At 37.0% G+C, this 12,563-nt stretch overlaps 1 pseudogene; it reads right to left on the reverse strand.

Moving 5' to 3' along the window:
• Nucleotides 1-9,418: 9,418 nt before the first annotated feature.
• Nucleotides 9,419-9,906, reverse strand: LOC118628831 (annotated as a pseudogene).
• Nucleotides 9,907-12,563: the final 2,657 nt, after the last annotated feature.

Raw genomic sequence — 12,563 nt, forward strand, 5'->3', positions numbered from 1 at the left:
TGAACATGGTACATGCTTTCTCTTTTTTATATCTTCCTTTTTCTTTTGTCAATGATCTGTAGTTTTCTGTGAAGAGGTCCTTTACTTCTTTGTTTAAGTTTATTCCTAGGTATCTTAATTTTTTTGCCGCAATGGTAAATGGGATTATTATTATTTTTTTTTTTTAGTTTTCTTTCTGTGAGTTCATTGTTGGTGTATAAGAATTCCATATATTTCTTGATGTAATTTTGTATTCTGCTACTTTGCCAAATTCATTTATTAAGTCTAATAGATTTTTGATGGAGTTTGGGTTTTTATATGTACAATATAATGTCATCTACAAATAATGACAGTTTTATTTTTTCTTCTAATTTGAATTCATTTTACTTTTTCTCCATGTTTTATTGCTGTGGGTAAGACTTCTAATACCATGTTAAATAAGTATTAAAAGTCGGCATCCCTGTCTTGTTCCTGTTTTTAAGGGAAATGCTTTTAGTTTTTGCCCATTGAGTATGATGTTGGCTGTAAGTTTTACATATATGGACTTTATTACATCATGATATGATCCCTCTATTCCCAGATTGCTGAGCGTTTTTATCAGAAATGGGTGCTGGATTTTGTCGAATGCCTTTTCAGCATCTATTGATAAAATCAAATGGTTTTTACCTTTTATTTTGTTTATGTGGTGTATCACATTTATTAATTTGCAAATATTGTACTATTCTTACGTCCCTGGTATGAATCCCACTTGGTCATGACAAATTATCTTTTGATGTATTGCTGGATTTGATTTACTAATATTTTGTTAAGGATTTTGGCATCTGTGTTCATCAGGTATATTGGACTATAGTTTTCTTTCTTTGCAGTGTTTTTATCCAGTTTTTCAATTAGGATTATGCTTCATCATAAAATGAGTTTGGAAGTATTCTGTCTTCTTGGATATTTTGGAATAGTTTGAGGAGAATGAGTAATATATCTTCTTTGAATGTTTAGTAAAACTGCCCCATGAATCCATCTGGTCCTGTGCTTTTGTTTGCTTAGTTTCTTAATTACATCTTCAATTCCCTTTGTTGTTATTGGTCTATTCAAGTTCTCTATCTCCTCTCAATTCAGTTTTAGGAGACTGTTTGTTTCTAAAAATTTGTACATTTTACCTAGATTGTTCAATTTCTTGTCATATAATTGTTCATAGTATGTTTTGATGATCCTCTGTATTTCTGTGCTGTCAGTTACTTCTCTTTCATTTCTGATTTTGTTCATTTGGGTCTTCTCTTTTTGTTTCTTGGTGAGTCTAGCTAATGGCCCATCGATCTTGTTTTTCTCGAAGAACCAGCTATTTGTGTCATTGATCTTTTGAATTGTTTTTTGTTTTGTTTTTTAGTCCCTATGTTATTTATTTCTGCTCTGGCCTTTACTATTTTCTTACTTCTACTTGCTCTGGGTTTTTCTTTCTGCTTACTTTCTAGTTCTTTACGTTTTAGGGTTAGAAAGTTAATTTAATTTTTTTTTTGTTTCTTGAGGTAGGCCTGCAGTGCTACGAATTTTCCTGTCAGGATTGCTTTCACTGCATCCCATGGATTTTTGTCTTGTTGTGTGATTGTTTTCATTGGTTTCCAGGAAGTTTTTAATTTTTACTTTGATCTTGTTGCTAACCCATTTGTTATTTAATAACATGCTATTTAGTCTCTAAGTGTTTGAATGTCTGTGTGTATTTTTGTTTTAATAGAGTTCTAGTTTTATGCCATTGTGATTTGAGAGGATACTTGATATGATTTCAATCATCTTGAATTTGTAGAGACTTACTTTGTCTCCTAATGTGTGGTCTATCTTTGAGAATGACCTGTATGTACTGGAGAAGAAAGTATATTCTGCAGCTTCGAGGTGAAATGTTCTATAAATATCAATTAAGTCCAACGGATCTAGTTTATCATTTAAGGACTCTATGTCCTTGTTAAATTTTTGTATATAAGATTTATTCGATGATGTCAGTGGGGTGTTAAAGTTATCCACTATGATCATATTGTGATTTATCTCTCCCTTAAAGTCCTCCAGAAGTTTTAAAATATATTTTGGTGCTCCCATATACGGTGCATATATCTTTACCAGGGTTATATCCTCTTATTGGATTTATGCTTTTAATATTATGTAGTGACCTTCTTTGTCTCTTATTTTAAACCTTGTTTTGAAGTGTATCTTGTCAGATATGAGTATTGCTAAACCAGCTTTTTTTTTTCATTTCCATTTTCTTGAAAAAAAAAATTTTTATCCTTTCACTTTTATCCTGTGTGTCTTTCATTGTGAGGTGGGTCTCTTGTAGACAGAATATATATGGGTCATGTTTTCTTATCCAATCAGCTACCCTATGTCTTTTATTGGAACATTTAAGCCATTTGCATTTAAGGTTATTATTGATAGATAGTTATTAGTTGCCATTTTTATTTTATGCCTGTGTTCCCATCTCTTTCTTTTTCTTACAACAGTCTCTTCAGCATTTCTTGCAGTGCTGATTTGGTGGTGGTCAATTTTTTTAGCTTTTTTTAAATCTGTGAAGTTTTTTATTTCTCCTTCCATTTTGAATGATAGCTTTGCTGGATAGAGTAGTCCTGAATTCAGACCCTTGCTTTGCATTACTTTGGACACTTCATGACACTCCCTTCTGGCCTGCAGCTTTTCTATTGAGAAAACAGCTGTCAGTCTAATGGGAGCTTCCTTGTAGGTAACTGTCAGTCTCTTTCTTGCTTCCTTTAAGATTCTTTCTTTGTCTTTAATGTTTGCCATTTTTATTATGATGTGTCCAGCCATGGGTCTTTTTGGGTTCATCTTGCTTGGGACTCTCTGTGTTTCCTGGACTTGTGTGACTTTTTTATTCACCAGTTTAAGGAAGTTTTCTGTCATTATTTCTTCAGTTTCTCTATTCCTTGCTCTGATTCTTCTCCTTCTGGTACCCCTATAATGTGAATGTTGTTATGTTTTGTATTATCCCACAGCTCCCTTAAACTCTCCTCCTGCTTTTTAAGTTCTTTTCCCATTTGCTGCTCTATTTGGGTGATTTTCTGTACTTTGTCTTCTAAGTCACTGATTCAGTCTTCAGCTTCTTCTAATCTACTATTGAACCCTTCTAATGTATTTTTCATATCAGCTCTGTCATCCTTTATTTCCTCTTGATTTTTATGTATAGCTTCTACCTCTTATTTTAAGCTGAAGTAGTTCCCAGTGAGATCTTCATCATTCTTATCAAACTGCTTGTAGTTCTCACCAAATTATTTGAGTACCCTTAAAATCATTGCTTTGAATTATTTATATGACAAGTTGCTTTCTTCCATTTTTTGTGGTTCCTTTTCTGGTTATTTCCCATTTTCTTTCATTTGAGTGTTGTTTATTTGTCTCACCATTTTAGCAATCTGGTAGTTCTAGGCCCAGTGAAGGATGTTGGAGTGCATAGGCAGGTTGGTGTGTATCAACTAAGGTCGCTGTGCCTTTCAGACTCTTTTGGTGTATGGCTCCTCTTGTCTGTTGTGGGTCCTGGAGAATTGATACCTGGTGTCTGGTATTTGTTCTTCATGCAGGTCTCAGCTCCCCAAGTCTTGCTGCTGCTTGGGGTTGGGCACTGCTCCTGATCAGCTTCTGCTGCAGCTGCTGGGGGTGGGTCTCAGCTGATAATCTGTGCTGCTGCTGCCTGGGATGTGTGGGTCCAGCTAGTGTGCTTCTGGGGTGCTTTGTTTCCACTGACATTCTGCTGGGGTTTGTGGGTTCCACTGGTGCTCTTCTGGGGTTTGTGGGTCTCACTGGTATGCTTTTTGGGTGCGTGGGTCCCATTGGTGTGCTGCTGAAGTAGGCTGCTGCCTGGTAGGGCTCAGCTCCTGATCAGTCACTGCTGGGGGCGAGTGTCAGCTCCCGGTTCACACTGCTACTGCTGCTACTGTTGCCAGAGGGTGCTCTCAGGTCCCAATCTTTTGCTGCTGTTGGGGGCTAAGGATGCTCTGCTCCTGAGACTTTGCTGCTTCCAGGGGGAAGGGCTCTACTCCAAATCTGCTGCTGTAGTTGTCAGGGGAAGGTTCGGCTGCCTGAGCCCTGCTGCTTGGGTTGGGGCACTGCTCCTGATCAGCCTTTGTTAATGCCACTGGGGATGGGTCTCAGCAGCTGATCTAAGCTACTACTGCCTATTTGGGGTGGGGCTCCACTCCTGCCCAGTCACTGTTGCTGTGAAGGATGGTGTTCAGCTCATGCCAGTTTTGGCTCCCGTGGGTTTCAGCTACTGCGGCAGGCACCTCAATAGCGCCACTACTGTATGCTGATCTATGTTGACACTGATGGGTCCACTGGACCAATGGTGCAAATCACTCTGGTGGACTCAGGTTGCTCAGCCCTAGCCATTCCCCACTTCCTCCTCCCAGGGAAGACCAGGGATCTTCCAAAATTGTGGGGTCTCCCGACCACACAGGGAGAAGTTTGCTGATGTGCCATTTACCACGGTAGCTGGCTGCTTTCCATCCACAGCATAGGAACCTTCTGCCCTGCATTTCTGCATTGCTCAAGGTTGGTCATCCGCACTCACATTTACTCACACTTTCTCTCACACTTTCTCTCACACTTGCTTACTCTCTCACACACTCACCCTCGCTTCAGCCCTGCTCACTGCCATATTCAGGTTAAAACCTGAATTAGTGTAGTACAATTTATAAGTAGAAAAACTAGGTTTAAAGTGAGGCTTTTGTTATTCCAAAAGACCATGATTTTTTCACCATGCCACAGTGCCTATAAGCTAACTCTAGTTAAATTGAAATTATATCTGAATGCTCTCTTTTGTTTCCAAGACAAATTGTTTGATTTTAAATGTACATCAAATTTTAAATATACATACAAAATGAAAATTTTATTTTTATATGTAATGGAAACTACACACACACAGACAGACACACAGACACACACACACACACACACATTGTAAAAATTTTATGGTTCCTTGAAAAAAATTGGAATCTTCCAGCTCAAAAGGAGCAGACTCTGAAAAACAAAACAGCATGTGAATAAAGGCTATTAATAACAAAATTACAAAAATAGGTTGATATTTTATATATTTCACTATTGCAATACAGCCTCACTAGTATATCTGCTGATTTGACACCTGGCTATTTGTGTTAACAGTCCAGATGCATGGTGGGTGGACCTAAATGTAGCAAAAAAGATATCCTTGAAAATTTCAAGTTTCTGCTTTCTCTAAGCAGGCTCTGAGGTTCTAGCATTTAGAAAATACCACATTCTAACATTCCAGGAAATTCATTATTCACAGGGAAGAGGACCTTAATAAAGATCAGTTTTCTAAAATTGTGAAGGCCTATTTCTCTGGCTTTTTTTTTTAAGAGCAGCAATGACCCCTTTAAAATATTCATTTCTTAGAAATATTCCAAACCCTCATTTATTTAGTCTAGCCTTATCATTATTAAGGGTTATATGTTCACCAAACAATTCATACATCTAGTTCTCTTTCTGCCTGATTCGCTCTACCTTTGGTTCATTACCCACTTAATTAAAACTTCCATCAAGGAGAGAAAACCTAATTCAATCTCGTCACTTGTTAACTGCTCTTGCAGAGGCTGCATGTGTTGGCAAATTAAAAGTAATGACTAAGGTGCAGGTTGAGCCTAGTTTCTATTTTTCTATTTTCATTATCAGCTAAGAAGCAGTAAATGCTCTTTGAGTGAACACTGTGTTCAAGTGGTCTGTTAAGGAAACGGATTTTCCAGTTTGCTTAGTCCATAGGGGCTTGTGATCAAGAACAAAGGAGGCTGGGTTTTATGCACAGGATGAGCAAACTAGGACAGGCCATAAGTGTGATCATTGGGGTCAATGAAGAGAGCCCAGTGAAAGTGTTTAGTTACAAGAAATATGTTCCTTTGACTGCTTTTGCCCACTATGTCCACATGGCTTCTTCTGTTCAGGGGATTAAACACACATTTAATGATGTCTTGGAGCAAAGATAAGTAAATATAATCACCACAATAAATAAACATTTTTTTTTATAATTTAAAAATACAGTATCTAAAATGAGAAAGGCATTTAGAAATGATCTGTTCTAAAACCCCACAAATTAGAAAACCAATGTTGTGGGTTATATAGAAACTTGCTGAACCTGCCCCGAGTTCTCATTTCTTTGTGTCACTCTTCACCAGGGCACTAAAAACTTTTGCAACTGTGATTACAGAACTATTTTAGTAATCTTTGAGCTATTACCAAAGATGACATAGAAGTCAGACTGGCATGGATTGTTTTTACCAATGAATTTGATGTTAATTAATGTCTAATCACTTCTAAAATAATGACCCAAGATGATAGGATCAAAGATGTATTCACTTAAATGTAATTCTTTCAAACTAACCTTTATCCCCCACACACACACTTTTACTATGGTAATAAAAAGCCTATCAAAATACAGAATAGAAGCTCTTTATCAGATATATAAATTTACAAGTATTTTCTCTCAATCTGTAGCTTGTATTTCATTCTCTTGATTGTTCTTTGGAAGAACAGTTCTTTATCTTGATGAAGTTTAATTTACCAATTTTCTTCTTCATGGATTCTCCTTTTGTGTTATATCTTAAAAAATATATATTTTCCTAAGTCAGGGTTATAAATATTTCTTCTCAGGTTTTCTACTAGAAGCTTTATAGTTTCAGATTTCACATGTAAATCTATAATCCACTGGATTCAGATATATTTGGATATAAGGTATATATTGAGATTAATTAATTGACATATATATGGTATATTAGTCTGCCACACAAAATATCTTAGACTGGTGGATTACATGGCAGAAATAGATATTTTTCAAAGTTCTGGAGGCTAGAAGTCTAAGATCAAGTTGCCAGCTGATTTGATTTCTGATGGGAACTCTCCTGGTTTTCAGCCAGCTGCCTATTTTCTCTCTCTGATCTTTCATACATCCTCATGACCTGATTTTACCTTAATTACCTCGACGTAGGCCCTATTTCTCAGCCACATTATGGGTTAAGGCTTTAATATATAAATGGTGGGGGTGCACATTCAATCCCTAACATATGTGTTGATATATTTCTTATATTTTTATTCTGTTTCATTGACTTATTGTCTAATCCGATGTCAATACCAACTGTTTGGATTGTAGTAGCTTTATACTAAGTTTTGAACCTGGTTGCTGTAAGTCCTTCAATTTTTTTGTTTTCAAAGTTGTTTGCATTTTCTTATGAATCAACTTCTAAATTTCTACAAAAGTTCTGCGAAATTTTTTATTAGAATTGCATTGGATCTATAGACACATTTGGTAGAATTGACATTTAACAACATTAAATTTTCCATTTCATGAACACAGTCTTTCTTTTTTAAATATATTTTTATTGATTTTTCAGAGAGAGAAAAAGAGAGAGGGAGAGATAGAAATATCGTTTTGAGAAAGAAACATTGATCATCTGCCTCCTGCACACCCCGTACTGGGGATCGTGCCTGTAACCTGGGCATATGCCCTGACCATGAATCAAACTGGGGCCTCTCAGTCCATGGGATGATGCTCAATCTACTGAGCCACACCGGCTGGGCAACACAGTCTTTCTTAATTTCAGTCATCAATATTTTATAGTCTTCAGGTCTTATACGTCTTTTGTCAGATATAGCCGTAAGTAATTTAATTCTTGATGTTACTGCAAATGAGATTTTTAAGTTGTTAATTCATATATATGCAATTAACTTTTTGAATTGACTTTTTATCTTGTAATGTTGGTAAACTCACTTATTAGTTCCAGTAGCTTTTTCTGTAGATTTTATAGGATTATCTATGTAAATAATCAAGTCATTTGTGAATAAACACAATTTTATATCTTCTTTTTAAATCTGGATACATTCTATTGCTTTTTCTTACCTTATTGCACTTGTTAGAGCTTCCTGAACAATGTTAAAAAGCATTCACGGGAATAGATATTCATTCCTGACTTTAGGTAGGAGGAAAAGTTAGTCCTGCACCATTAAATATGATGTTAATTTAGGTTTGTCATAAAAATCCTCTCACCCTGGCCAGCATGGTTCATTTGATTGAGCATCACGTCCACTGTGGGGTCACCGGTTTCATTCCTGGTCAGGGCATATGCCTGGGTTGCTGGCTCCATCAGCCAATGGATGTTTCTCCCTCACATTGGTATTTCTTTCTCTCTCTCTCTTTCTCTCTCCTTCTCTCCTTCTTTCCCTTCCTCTCTCTCTAAAATCAATAAAACACATTTATAAATAAATAAAACTCCTCTTGTATTATTTATATGCTAACATATTTTATCATAAATATATTGTCTTCATAAATAGATGGCAAATATCAAATATTGTCAAATACTTTCTCGGAATCTATTGTGATGACCATAGATGTTTTTTTTTTTCCCTCACCCGAGGACATTTCTGTATTTATCTTCAGATAGAGTGGGAGGGAAAAAGGAAGGCTGAGAGAAAGAGAAACATCGATGTAACAGAGACACATCGACTGGTTGCCACCCACACAACCCCAACCAGGGCTGGGACAAACTGCAACTGAGGTACATGCCTTTAGCAGGAACCAAACCTGGGACTCTGGTTTATGGGCCGACGCTCTTACTGCTAAACCAAACTGGCTAGGGCGCTTTTCTTTTTTACACTTTTTTTTTATATATACTAAGCGAAGAACTTTATTAACCTGTTTCAAACTTTATTCCCAGGCCTTGTCAGCTTAATTAGCTGCAAAGAATGATTTATGCATAAGTAAAAACTAAAAAGAGCTGCAAAGTCCAGGGGAGTTGGGCTAAAAAATATTAGACATCTAGATTTTATCAGATCCATAAACAAAATTTGAAAAAAGCAGTCATAATATAAAATAGCAGCTACCTGCCCTGGCTGGTTTAGCTCAGCAGTTAGAGTGTCAGCCTGCGGTCCAGAGAGACCTGGGTTCAGTTCCCGCTAAGGGCACGTACCTCGGCTGCAGTTTGTCCCTGGCCCTGGTTGGGTCGTGCTGGTGGCAACCACTCGATGTGTCCCTTTCATGTCAATGTTTTTTTCTCTCTCTCTCTTCCTCTCTCTCCCTCCCACTCTATCTGAACAAGAAATGGAAAAATGTCCTCTGGTAAGGATTAAAAAAATAAAAATAAATAAAATACCAGCTCCCAGTAACTTCTTCAAGATTATCTTCTTCAGCTCTGGCCAGATTGGCTCAGTGGTTAGAGCGTTAGCCTGTGGTCCAGAGAGATCCAGGTTCAGTTCCCACTGAAGGCACGTACCTCAGTTGCAGTTTGTCCCCAGCCCTGGTTGAGTTGTGCAGGTGCAACCACTCGATGTGTCCCTTTCATGTTGATGTTTCTCTCTCTCTCTCCCTCCCACTGTATCAGAACAGAAAATGGAAAAATGTCCTTGGGTGAGGATAAAAAAAGAAAAGATTATCTTCTTCAGAGGTTGACTCATTTCAGTTTGCCTTATTCCTGGAAGCCTCATCAAAATTCTCCACAAGATCTAGAACTTCATCATCATCATTCTCTCTAGTAGCAAGTGGTGCTTTTCCATCCACAGATTGTTTGGGCAGAGCTTCAGCCAATCTCCTTAAACTGTCTGCACCAAGCTGGTTTAAGATGCTTGGATGCTGGGTAGCATTTCTGTCAGCTGCTTTGTCTCAGCATGGCCTGTAATGGTGAAAGTGTTCACTGCCAGAAATGCCTGAACTTTAGGGTTGTTAAAGTGGGTCACTGTTCCTTGGTTTGTGAACATATTTACTTCTTCAATACCAGAGATATTATTGACCCCTAACGTCTTTAAAAAGAACTGAAGTTTTTTATCATCTGCTGTAGCTGTTCTGTGAACCACCTTCTTCTTTCTACAAGCAGTTCCTTTCCCAGCAATGTGCGCTTGTGCCTGCAGTTTAGCAAGTTTCTCCTGGTTCATGATAGTTTCTTTCATCTTGCTGGAGAGAAAATGGGGCTGCATGCGGGACTAGGGTTGGCGCTCAGGGGGTCTTGGGCAGAACAACTGAGAAGAAGCGCACACAGGCGGGGATGCAAGATGGCCTACACTGTTATTATAATGAATTAAATTGGTTTTGAAATGTTAAATGAACCTTGAATTTTGGGGATACAACTTGGACTAGAACTTATACCATTGGCTCTCCTGGTTCTCAGATATTTGGGCTCATATTGGGACTCTACCATCAGTTCTCCTGGATCTGGATTTCCCAGCTTCCATAATTGCATAAACCAATTACACATACACACACACACACACACACCACATATCCTGACAAAATGCTATATGTTTTCTATTTGTTAATTTACTCCTTTTTCTTTTTGTCTATATTCTTTTTGATTGACTAATTATGATCATTTCACTTTATGTTCTATGTTGGTGTATTTGATTCACTATCGGTATGTTAGTTTAGTGGTTTTTTAAGATTAAAGTACATATCTTTAGCTTAACTTAAATGATAGTATACTACTTCACATATAGTTTGAGATCCTTAAAACAGCACTTTTCCAACATTCTCTCCTAGATTTTGTAGTATTATCATACTTCATAATTATACTTCTACATAAGTATAAACTTTCAAATATTCTATTGTTGCTATTATTTTATTTTAAAAAGTTAATTTTTTTCAAAAATTTTAATAATTAGCCTGGCCAGTTTGGCTCAGCAGTTGAGCACCAAAAGGTCATCAGTTTGAATCCTGGTCGGGGCACATGCCAAGGCTATAGGCCTGATCCCCAGTTGGAGGCAGCCAATCAATGTTCTCTCTCACTGATGTTTCTGTTTCTCACACTCTCCCTTCCTCGCTCTCTATAATCAATAAAGAAAAAATATTTTTAAAAAGTCTATGTATTTACCCAAGTAATTATCATGCCTAATGGTATATATATTTTTTGTATAAAATTGTTTTTTCTTTAGTATAATTTCTTTTCTTATGAGACTTTCTTTAACATTTGTTGAAATTCAGATCTACTGGTGATGAATTCTTTTAACTACAGAATGTCTGAAAAAGTCTTTATTTCAACTTTATGTTAAAAAAATTTTTTGTTAAATAATTCTACGTTAATAATATTTTTTTAGAGGTTTCTCAATTTTTTTATTTTAATTATTTTTTAAATAATTAATTTATTTTTGTTACAGCTGTTTCTCCTTTTTCACCAACTGATACCACCCTCCACCACCCTCCCCGCCCTGTCCCCAGCTTTGATGTCCATGTCCATTATTCATGCATACATGCATATAAATTACATGGTTTATCTCTCTCCTTCCTCTCTTCTGGAAATTGTCAGTCTTTACCCCACTTCCACGTCTCTGGTACTACCTCATTCCTAAGATTGTTATGTGCATTATATTCCACAAATAAGGGAAATCATATGATACTAGTCTTTCTCTGTTTGGCTTGTTTTGCTTAGGATAATACTTTCCAGGTCCCCCACAAGTCATCTCAAAGTCTAAGAGATCTTTCTTTCTTCCAGCTGCATAGTACTCCATTATATATATGTACCACAGCTTTTTTATCCATTCATCTACTGATGAACATTTGGGCTGTTTCCAGATCTTAGCTATTATAAATAGTGCTGCTATGAACATGGGGGTACATATATTCTTTCTGATTGGTGTTTCAGGATTCTTAGGGTATATTCCTTAGAAGTGGGATTACTGAGTTAAATAACAATACAATTTTAAATTTTGGGGGGTAACATCATTTGGTTTTTCATAATGGCTCCACCAGTTTGCATTCCCACCAGCAGTGTACTAGAGTCCCCTTTCGTCCACACCCTTGCCAAAACTTGTTGATGGCGGCCATTCTGACAGGTGTGAGGTGATACCTCACTGTTGTTTTAATTTGCATCTCTCTGATAATTAGTGATGTTGAACATTTCTTCATATGTCTCTTAGCCATTTGTATGTCCTGTTTGGAGAGGTGTCTGGTTCCTCTGCCCATTTTTTAATTGGGTTCTTTGTCTTCCTTTTGCTGAGTTGTAAGAGCACTCTATACATATTGAAAATTAACCCCTTATCTGATTGGCAATTATGCTCTCCCATACAGTGGGTTGCCTTTCCATTTTGATGATCGTATCTTTTGCTGTGCTGAAGCAGTTTAGTTTGATGTAGGCCCCTGTGTTCATTTTCTCTTTTGTTTCTGTTGCCTTAAGTGAGGTATCACTGAAAATTCTGCTACATATAATGCCTGAAATTGTGTTGCCTACATTTTATTCTAGGATGTTTAAGGATTCATGACTCACATTTAAGTCTTTTATCCAATTTGAGTTTATTCTTGTATATGGTGTAAGTTGATGTCTAGTTTCATATTTTTTTGCATGTAGCTGTCCAATATTCCCAACACCATTTATTAAAGAGGCTGTTTTTACTCCACTGTATGCTCTTGCCACCTATGTCAAATACTAATTGAGCATACTGTTGGGTCCATTTCTGGGTTCTCTATTCTGTTCCATTCATCTATCTGCCTGTTCTTGTGCCAGTACAAGGATGTTTTGATTGTTTTTTTAATTAATTAATTCATTTTTGTTACAGATGCTTCTCCTTTTTCCCCCCTGTTCCCCCCTCCCCTTCTCTTCTTGCCCTATCCCCAGCTT

Source organism: Molossus molossus, unplaced genomic scaffold, assembly GCF_014108415.1.
Source record: "Molossus molossus isolate mMolMol1 unplaced genomic scaffold, mMolMol1.p scaffold_m16_p_13, whole genome shotgun sequence".
Lineage (NCBI taxonomy): Eukaryota > Metazoa > Chordata > Mammalia > Chiroptera > Molossidae > Molossus > Molossus molossus.